This window comes from Platichthys flesus, chromosome 21, assembly GCF_949316205.1.
Source record: "Platichthys flesus chromosome 21, fPlaFle2.1, whole genome shotgun sequence".
NCBI lineage: Eukaryota > Metazoa > Chordata > Actinopteri > Pleuronectiformes > Pleuronectidae > Platichthys > Platichthys flesus.
In genome coordinates, this window is record NC_084965.1 from 18,777,645 (window position 1) to 18,788,882 (window position 11,238).

At 41.4% G+C, this 11,238-nt stretch overlaps 1 long non-coding RNA gene across 1 annotated transcript; it reads right to left on the minus strand.

Annotated features, from left to right (window-relative positions):
* Positions 1-4,894: 4,894 nt before the first annotated feature.
* Positions 4,895-5,999, minus strand: LOC133932834 (uncharacterized). The gene is made up of 3 exons (XR_009911988.1): positions 5,599-5,999; positions 5,342-5,523; positions 4,895-5,260 (listed from the first exon to the last, which is right to left on the minus strand). It is a non-coding gene; the product is annotated as an uncharacterized LOC133932834 (long non-coding RNA).
* Positions 6,000-11,238: the final 5,239 nt, after the last annotated feature.

Consider the following 11,238-nt stretch of genomic DNA (forward strand, 5'->3'; position numbering starts at 1 on the left):
CATTCCCTGCTTCTACACCGATTCATCTCTATCTTCCCTTTTTCTCAATGCTCCAGGTAAATCCTGTCACAAAAATAACAAATGCACACAGTCACTGTCCATGTGCACTGGACATGCAGCTGCGCTTCGCACGGTGCACCATGGCGCATGGAAATGGGGGCCCATATTCTTATTGACAAGTGATTGCATGTTTCCACCAAAATGTGGCCTCACTCAGAGTCAGTGTGTGGAAATGAGCGTTAAACCGAGATTATACCTGTTCTAACAAAGTATATATCCATATTGACAAAACTGGATTACATAACAATACCGACGGTGACGTAGTGGGTTCAGCAAGGTTACAAATTTGTAAAATTAACTCAAACTAGTTCATCTCTATCTGCAAAAGCTAAACTTTGACCCTGCACAACCCGGCTTTCCACACTAGGCCATAAGTATAGTAAGACAGTTTATGTGCCCATGCAGTATAACCTCGGGTTATTTTGCCATGCAGACTTTTGTGCTGTTACTCGATGTTCACACAAGGATTTGAAACATCCGGCTGAGCAAGTATAGTCTTCAATAACAAACGTAAGTCAATGTAATGCAATGTCCTCCTCCTGTCTATGCCCTCCTCTTGGTGTGTGTTTAAGTGGAGAAGTTAGTCCTCCTTTGTTCATTCCTTCAGATAAGCATATTGATGACAGTTAGGAGAGGGCCGTACATGCGACTTCCCAAGAATGCTGCACACAGCTAAGTACAACCAAAATGCCCTGGACATGTTTTTGATCGTGTGTGTAGATGTCCAGAGAGAGACTGGAAGCAGTAGTGCTAATTTGTGTAGCTGCACTGACGTGTGACTCTGAGTAGTACACACTGAGAAACATGGGGTTAGTTGTGAGTTTTATGGAAATTGCCTTCATGCCAGGATGCCAAGTTGATCTCAGGCACAACATGCGGCTGAGGCTCTGTGGAAATGCAATCAGTCAGCTCCGACAGGGGTCCCCCAATTCATTTGAAACTGCAAATCTCAAAATTGGTCAAAGGAAATTGGGTAAGACCAAATCTGAATTTGCTTTTCAGGGGGGGGAGGATGTAGGAGGCCAACATCAGCAGCAGAGAACATTTTGACAATGAGAAGCAGCCCAACAAAATACAAAGACACACACTTTAAACCCTGTCTGTTGAGAAACAAGCAATTACAGTGGAGCTGTGCAGAGGGAGAACGTGGTTTCAAATTTATATCAGAGAGTTCAGCTTTCGGAGAGTTCAGGGTGCAGGGCTGTCATGCTGCTTCAAGAGCGTCAAGGTCAGATGAAAATGACTGGTTTGCTGCCACTTCAACCATTGACATCACACTGCATTACATATGTCTCCCTCAAATGAGGAACTAGGAGCCAAACAACTACCATTCCTGACACGAGGTTTCATCCTTTTCTTACACCACTTATACATGCAAGACTTCTTTTCTCTATGTCATGGTCATTCTGAGTCAGAACAACTTGCTCAGGCTGTGGCTCAGGAGATAAACGGGTTGTCCACCAACATGAAGGTTGTGTGGCGATCCTCGTCTCTCCTATGCTGCGCGCCAAAATATCTTTGGGAAAGATACTGAACCTCAAATTGCACAGATGGCAGAAGTCTGTGAATGGGTATACTGTCCATTGACTGTTCTCTTTGATTTATACCTATTTTCAAACATTATCTGATTAATATATGTTTCATATGTACTGTAATGTGATAGCTGTATGGTTCGGATCAGGGAAAAGTTGTGGTTATGGCAGATACTACTCTCATAATAAGTATTTCTTATTATAATATTTAAGGATATAGTGGTCAGAAGCAACTTCCTTTATATGACATCAAAATAAGTAATATTGAATCTGATCCATGACCAAATAGGTTTCCAGCTCTTGCTCCCAGTTTCAGAAGCTCTGGTATTTGATGGATCCTGGTTCTCTGCTCATCACACTTGTTTATCCCCTCTTCTGCAGGTTATTTGATGCACCAACAGAGGAATGGAATGTAGCTAACACAGCTTTTTTAAACAACAGTACACCCTGAGTTTAAGTGTACACATAATGCTGATGGATCACCAGCTAAATCGTATTTATTTTTTGGGTTATTTTTCTCATTTTCATATCTCTATATTTACATATATGTATTCGGCCTCACTGCAAGGCAACGAATAGCAAGATATGCATTTCGGCTGGCTGTACACGATTGTCCATGCAGCTACTGTGTTTCCATTTTGAAGTAAAAATGAAGTGAAAGTCTATTTTGGTCATCTCCGGCTCCAAACAAACCCAGGAGAGATACGATTATTTTGGCATGAAACCATGCATGCGTGTCTGCACAGATCAAGTGCACAAGGGGCGGTCTTTGTGGCTTAATTTAATAAAATTGTTTCTGTTACAATGTCTACAGTACAAATTTGTTCTAAATCCTCAGGAAATACATGTAAAGATTAAGATTAAGATGCATTTATTAGTCCCAAACACATGCACAGACATGCAAATGCACACTCATGCAGGTAGGGAAATTTAACTTCTGCTTTTGACCCATCTGGTGCAGGACACACAGAGCAGTGAGCAACCATGTACGGCGCTCGGGGAGCAAATGTTGGGGGAGTAAGGTGCCTTGCTGAGGGGCACTAGACAGGGTAGGGAGACTCTTGGATTTTTGGACAGATCAATCCAAGCTCGTCTTTTGTTGTCTCTCCGTGGAGTCGAACCAGAGACGAACCAGAGACCTTCTCTGCCCATATATAATAGTCCAAGTTTCTGCCACTAGACCACCGCCTCTCCTACCCCACAATGAAGAGTTTAATAAAAAGCATTGCCTTTCTTTTAGAGCTTTTGAATAACTTTTCAATACAGCACTTAATATAGCATATCTTCATTTAACCATCTATAAATAGCAATGTTAGTATTTGTTAATCATCAAATTTTTTATTAAATATTGGCTCTTGTAGCAACAGTTTCAGTATATTACAGTATATGAGTCAAAGCCTGCAGGGCTGACAGTGTGACAGATGACTACAGAGGAGGAACACTGTGATTACCATGGGACCTGCTGAGAAAAGCGGCTCATTCGGCATTTGGAGTGAAATCAGGGATTAGTGCAGATTTGGGAGATTTATGTCACTATAGCACCTGTAGTTTGACATTTCAGGTTCTCACACTGTGTATCACATATTCATTCTCAGACTCATTCACACTGGGAGAGAGGTAGAGAGCTGCAGAGGTTCAGTAGGTTTTTATCACTACACCATTCCCACTAAGTTTCAGCAACGAGCTCTGCAATGCTGAATACTTTAGTCATATTAGTGCAATAGCCAATGAAGTCTTAAGGAATTGCATGTTGAGAACTCTAGGCATGCGGCTCTGTCAGAAAAATTAAACACATGTATTGGTCGAATACAATAATGCAACCAACAATAATTGATCATTTATCATTTTTAATGGAGATCCACAGCAAAAAGACCACTCTTTTTTTAGTACTATATCAGGAAGCCCAACTATCACATCTCAAAATTATATCAAAACCACTCAAAAGAAAAAAAGTCAAATTCCCCAGCAGACATTTTCACTTGTCACAGCAGGAAAAGCACAGTTGGTATTACCAACATGACTGATGGCTCTGTTCTTCTTAGTGTCCCACAAGTCAGGGCAGTGTGACGGGATGCGCAAAAAATAACTCCCTGAACCTGAAGAACTGAATTCTGACATCTTGCAGTTGATTATTGACTCCTGTGCCTTTTCTGTTGAAATGTCTGCTGTGGAAAAAAAAAGACATCTATTTTTCCTTGATATCAACACACAGTCACAGCCTTTCGTCCCGGGGTTTTAATCCTATTACCTTCAATAGTTACAAAGCATGTGTGCTAGACCCTGCGTCACCACTTGACATGTAATGTCACAGCAATGACTGTGGTGATCCTCACCTGCCACCAGCAGATGAAGAGTTGAGCTTATCCATGATAAGCCGTGGTTGCTTTGCAAAACTAATGACAGCCTCAGATGTATGTGTTTTGTATTAATAACTAAATGTTAGCATGCAAAAGCATTATGTTAGGAATTTTATATTTTGTACATTTAAGAATGATAATAACTGTCCCTTAATGTCTTGTTACTGGCTACTCTCTGAACAAGACAGTTTATTTTTTACAATCTAATTATCAGCCACTCATCAGGGTTAAATTTGCGTTGGCGACAACAAGCAACTTGTTACTAACCTGTTCTTGACTAGTGAGCATAAACGTGTCTCTGAGGGTTATTTTTCAAATGTTAAAAATATTATAGAAAGAAAGTATTTTTGGGGTTAAACTTACAGTTCATCCTCAAGATAGCAATGTGCCTGGCCATCTGCAGGTGCACAGATCGGTAGTTTGAGTGTCAGTATCCGGCCCAAAGACACTTAGCAATGTAAGGGTTGAATGGCTTGTTACTTTCCTAATGTCCATATTTTTTGTTTCTTGCATTATTTTTTTCATCATGAAGCACTTGTCCTTTTGCAAAGTGCTACTAAGTGTTACTTGTGTGGCATTCGACGTTCGAGGCACCAATAAGATAATGTTTTAGTTTAACTAGTGACAAGTTGCCAGTAACGCCACCCCAGGAATTTCACCTGGAGAGTTAGATTAACCTTAAAGTTAAAGCACACAAGTTCATTACTAATGAAAGCTTGAGACTGGGTCCAGCATACAATTTCAATTCCTTTTAATTAATATATATAATCTTTAAACATGACTTCACAATAAAATATGTTCAACTTAAACAAACTCAATAAATGCAAACAAAAGAAAACTAACAGAGAAATTAAATCAAAAGTAATGGAGATTTATCCAAACTGATATAAATAATAAATAGGTAAAGCAATTAAGCCAAACCAAAATAACTAAGAAAACGAATTAAACCCAAAAACATGCAAAGTAAACCACAAATAATATCATCAATGAGATCAGTTAAAAGTCGGTTAACTGAATAGATAAAGATGACACTGAAAACGAATTAAACCAAAAACATGCAAAGCAAACCACAAAACACAAATAATATCATCAATAAGATCAGTTAGAAGTCGGTTAACTGAATAGATTAAAATGAGACTGAGGATGAGGCAGCAGTCACCATACTCGGTGGCAGGTACAGCACAGTAGGAGATGCAGAGTAGGATGGATGTGTTGGCTATATAAGCCAGTGGGCAAAACAGCAGCCGGCAAACAGCAGCGTGAAGAGGGGGGGAAACGTGCTGGCAGAAACCGCCCACACACACGTCAACCCTGCCATAGAAAAAATACATTTGTTCTAGAAGCTGAACAACAACTGTGGTAACTTGAGTTAGCGTCATCTTATCCACATACCGTCAGGAGTTGAATGAACATCAAAGGGGAGGAAAGGGATCACTTGCGTCGAGCAGCACAATTACGTGCAACGCGATCGATCAGCTGATCGCTCCCCGCTGCAACCGGCAGAGGAGGAAAACACTCGCATGCCCTACAATTGGGGCCGATACGGGAGAAGGAAGACCCGGCCAATGAACTGCCTGAGGGATGGAAGCCAACGTTGAGGACTGGTGCAAAGTTTAGAAGGTACACAGACGCAAACAACTACTACATACCAAACAACGGCGAGCTGCACGACCCAGCTGAAAAGGCGATCAGGTGAGGCGGCCAGGTGCGGTGATCACAGGAGGCGGGGCAGTCTGTAGCTCCAAGGCAAGAGGGCTCCCAGTGCACAACCACTCGCCTTTATAGGCAGCGCAACCAACCGTGATAGGCCGGTACTGCAGCACTAATTAAAGGCCCATCCTGCTACACTTGTAAGACAGAGGTTTTAAAAGAATGACTGTTCCTTTAACATACTCTCAAAATAATAATAAAAATGTCTCACCACCATGCACTTAAATTCAACAAAGACAGTGTCTCTCTCTGTCCTTTGCTCTTTGTCTTATTTCCCCCTCACATCCTGTAGATCTGCTTTTCTACTGTTTTCCCTCTCAATTTGCTGTATCTCCCGGAATGATAGAAACATTAGGCCCCATTTCCTCCCATTCACATGGTACTATTAATAAACAACAACAACAAATAGATGGGAGGAGAAAAACAGAAAGAGGGAGAAAAACAACACAGGCAGTGGGTGAGGAGCATAGTAATTGTGTGATTTATCCTCACTGAACTACCGCAGTCATAGCATAATTAAACATGAAAAGCTAAATTTATCGTGGTGCGCTCAGCCTCCTCATTAATTTAAAGCTGAGACATTCAGAGAGGAGGCTTTTTCTAATCCACCCACTGTTTCTCTTGTTGTCATTTCTCCCTCTTTCCCCTCCTCTGCCATCCCTCCATCCCCTCCTATTACGGAGCATTAAAATGTATATTACCCTCAGAGCTCCATCATCATAAACCACAGGGCCCGCAGAGAGGGAAGCAGGGGAGGGAGGGAGACAGCTGAATGAAATCCTCAGAGGAAGAGAGAGATAAAGGGTGAACACAAGAAAGAGGGAGAGTCAGTTAGGCTCATTAAGGATAAGAAAGGCTCTCATTAAGACGGAGCTGTCTTGGTCCCATGTCTTGCAAGATAGCCACCTATTTGTTGCCTAATAGCTCCAGCCACTGCAAACTTGTGATATCCATCTCCTATAATGAGAGGTAGCAGAGGTGACGCCTCTCCCACCCATAATGCTGAGTGCCTCTGTGTCATTAACAATCATTCGAACTTCCACTAATTGGCCGCTGTGTATGTTTCTTCTGCTTTGCCTCCACCTTGTCTCCTTCCACTTGGTGCACGTTTCCACCCGCAGACAAACAAACTTGTCACTGGTTTGATTTGTTTATGTGTTCTATTTGTTATACTTGCTCCCTTAAACTGTAAATCAGAGGAGCAGTGTAGCGTGGGGAACTAATAACCCGCCTTGTGCATCTGCCTTCATAAATTATGCAGCAATCCGTGCTGCGGCTTGTTGTCTGTCAGGCAGTCTGCTCTGGTCCTGTCAGTGCCCACCACATTGCTTAAAGTTGGAAAAACATATTCTCGGAGCAGCCGTGAACCTGGATCCGAGTGAAAGGTGGGTGGAAACTGTCAGTAGTCACTTATTTAGCTCTTTAAATAAAAGTTAATCCGAGCTGGCAATTAAAAAACTTCCTACTAATGAGCAACTGGGTGCACTTTGCCGCCTTGACTTTGTCATCGCTCATATTGAATCAGTCTTGTTTTGGGGCGTGGAACAAAAGAAAACAGAACGCAAACCTGACTGGTTGTGTAATGCCAATTAAATACGCTTAAACATTGTGTGAGAAGAAAGCCGAGGGATGTGTGATGTTATATTTTGGCTGTTATCCTTGTGAGCTGCAGACCTGACAAACAACAAAAGTTATACGCAGAAGAAAGTAGAGAAAAGAAAGTGGAAGAATATAAATGAGAGACATTAGAAAAGTGTTTACTGCCTTAAATACAAGTCAAAGCAAGACTTGAACAGCCTTGTTTGTTTTTTGTGTGTAAGGATTTTTCTCAGCAGATATAATGACACAATGTCAAAACATTGGGTGACAACAACATGTGAATCCCTATTATTGTTGGTTTTATTAACAACAAAGGCAAGTGTTGATCCTGATGGTTTGTCAAAATCGCCTGTTGTCTTTGTTATATTAACCTTCCATTGCAAGAATTCTTCCAAACATTCTAAAACTATCTTGATTTGTCTTTATTACTGTGCTTAAATAACGAAATTATAAAATAATTGAAAGGTGTTACTGGTGGGAGAGTAGCTGGTACGTTTTTGCCATGTGGAAACAATGTGAGAGCCATCCAAGAGAGAAAAAACCTTCCTGCTTGCGCTCACCCTGCCCATGCTCTCACTGTGCATGACAAAAGCCAGGTGTTCGCAAGCGAGTCACGGAGAAGTACTCTTCTAGCAGTTGTGAAGCAGTGCGCCTTCATGTGTTTTGGGGGCATTGCTTTGATGAGAGGGCTGACGGAAGGGGTTGGTTGTATCAGTTGCATTTTTGTAGAATGCAGCCTGCCTCCTCCAGGTTTACCAATATCACCAATATGGGTCACCAATATGCTCAATGTTACCTCAATATGCTCAATGTTACCTCAAACAGCAAACACAGCTACCCAAAATATCAGGAAACTGTGCTTTGGAAACTGTTCTGCTTAAATTCCTTGATCATTTACACATACAATGAAAATCTAAACTGTATACTCTTGTATATAAAGTCATGAATGCAGTCATCTGTGGTGTGGTGTAGTGGTTCAACTGAAGCCAGGCATGGTTTCTGTTCTCGGATATTTTCTCTGCTGTGGCTGGGATACTTCTGCAAAAACTATGCATGGACAGCCTGTCCATGCATAGTACAAATACTCACTGTTGTACAAATACTCACTGTTGCTGCCCAGCAGCTCAGCCTTTACTGCCATGCCAGGCAGGTCTGATGAGCAACAGCACCTTGAGCTTGCAATGATATTACAGCCATTCTCCTCTTTATTTACTGGGTTTGGTTGTTGTTAATCGCAACACACAGCGACCAGTTCTCATGACTTTATGTCTGTGTATTAACACCAAGAACGGGTTGACACAGAATGGGCCTGTGATCATTCCCATCAAGATTCTGTAGGTGTGTCTTTCCTCAAAGAAAATAGATCTAAAGACGGGTGTTTTGAGACATGTCACTCCCTATCAGTGTTTGATGCACATTGTGTTGGAATTTAATGCCACTTCACGTATTCAATGATTATGAATAATTTACCAATTAATTAAACCCTACATGAAATATGAATTATAAGTAAGTATTATATCTTCGTGGAACAAATCTGACTTTCAAGTCCTATAAACTGATTTGCAGAAGATCTTATGATTGTCTCCGAAAAGGTTTCAACGGAAGGTTTTTAGGTTTAGTTAAGGTTAATTTCAGGCAATAACAAAGTCTGGATCTACAGCAACTCTGGTGCGTCGGTGAGGCTTGACTTTGACGTTTAATCTGTGCAGAGTAGACAATTTGCACACTGACATACAGGCATCACTACAGTACATGACTGGTCATATGATTGGTGCTTTGTTTAATCCGTATAGACATTCAAATGCTTGCCTGGATGGAGACCATATCGGTGTGGATCTAGCCTTAGTTTTAGGTATATACCAGCACAGTAATGGTTGTAAATTAGCACAAGACATTTACGTACAAGTCATTCACAAGGCCACTATTTGGGAAAAGTATATAGGTCCTTTATAGTGTTTGGACAAAAATATCTTTGTTTTATTTTCTGAAACACTCATCAAACTTAATAAATAGTCCAAGAAGGTATAAGTCCATTAGCGAATGTTTAGATTCTTTGGCTGTCCTTTGCTAACCATGTAAATATTAATGGCAGAAAAAAGGAAACAGAGAACTAATAAATATTTGTATCTGTAATGCTTCATTCTAAATATTTTTAAATGTTTGGCCTCGTCGTCATATTTTTTCCAAAAATCTATTTAGCAGGTACAATAAAAAAGCAGGAATCAGTGTGTGGATCCTTCAACAATATCCTCCCTCACAGTTATTGTTCAGACTGGGACCGAAGAGTGAGCTGGTCCTGTCCACCCACCGATTAGCCCTGACCACAGCCAAGATGTACAGTTATTGCCATGGCTATCTGGGGCTCCCTATGGGCTGTTTCATTAGATGGACTCATATCAGCCCCCAGAGATTCTCAGGCCAAATAACCTCTCTCTCTCTCTCTCTCTCTCTCTCTCTCTCTCTCTCTCTCTCTCTCTCTCTCTCTCTCTTCGACTACAGTACAGGTGTTCTAGAACACTGTGAAGTATGCTGAGCCTCCATATGTGCAGTCAAAACAAAAATATGCATCACACATTGGACAAATCATTGTCTAATCTAATACAAACCCATCATTATTATCATGAATGTATATAGTTTAGATTAAATTGTTTTAAATGTTTCATAATTAAATACAAAATTGGAAATTAACTTGTTAACTTATTCTGTTTTCACAATGTGGCCCGAGACATAATAGTGTAGCGTACCCTCCGAAGAAAAAGAAAAAAACGTCCTGGGAATATATAAGCCAGATATTATTGCAATATAGATAGAGCAAAGAAACACTCATTAAGAAACACTCATTAATTGATACAAAGAGAATGAATTTGGATCATTTTTAACCCACGTTCTGCATTAGAGGGGTTTGCATATCTTGTTTATTAAAGGGTTAGGTAAAAAATAATGCCTTCTACACCACAAACATTAGTTCTCATCTAGCTACCAAAATTTTACCCACAACCAACCACTACACTTCAATCTTTCTCACCTGACTGCCTGGCACACAGGAGACACAGGGAACATGCTGCCAGCAAAACCACAAAGCATAGTGTCCAAAACCAGCTCGGCTCCGAGCTTTCAGCCAGTTTGTTTCATTATCGCCCTCCCACCTCTTTGTCTCCCCCCCCTCTCTCTCTTGCTCTCGGCCTTTGGTCTCCAGCAGTGTTGGACAGTCTGTCTGCTCTGAAGTCTTCATTAGCACTGCTGGCCTGCCAAGCAGCAGACGCGACAAATGGCTATTTGAGATTCTGTGCTCCTCTCCCTCCACCCACATGCGCCTCCTTTCTCCTCCTCCAAACAAATCTCCCCCTCGCCCAAAACTTTTCCTCCCACTGCTCTAAACTCTCTGTTCCTGCAGTGTTTTCCTTCATCCTTCTGCCTGTTTTGCACCTCCTTCTTCTTCCTCCACGTTGCTGCCAACCATTCAGTCTGTTTCCTCTTTCTCTACTTGCTACCCGGGGACAGGAGAGGACGGTGCTGAGCAGAACATCGTGCTGTTCTGATCTGGTCGGGGACCAGTCAGCAATGCAGGCTGGTGTGTGCCATTTGGTCGCCACAGTGCCCAGCAGCAGGGGTTCCTGGACAAACAATCACCCAGAGATCTGGGAGGCCCTTGAACAGCTCAATAAAAGTGTGCATCACACTGAGCGACATGGAGCTCACTGCAACACTCACACCCGCTCACACAGAGACACAGCTACTGACACATACACTTTGTCAGTCCTGTTCGTGAGGACCTTTCACTGCCTGCATTCATCGCCGAACACGCACAAATTCTACTTTATATAACTGGATGTGATCAAAATACATAGAAATTAATAACATTTGAACACAAAGGAACAACAAAGTATAATTATACTGACTCCAACCTTAATGAAATAGAAATGGGTTTTGCTAAAGGAAGTGTCAGTATTGTTCAATAAAATTCAGAGTTTTGGAAAATA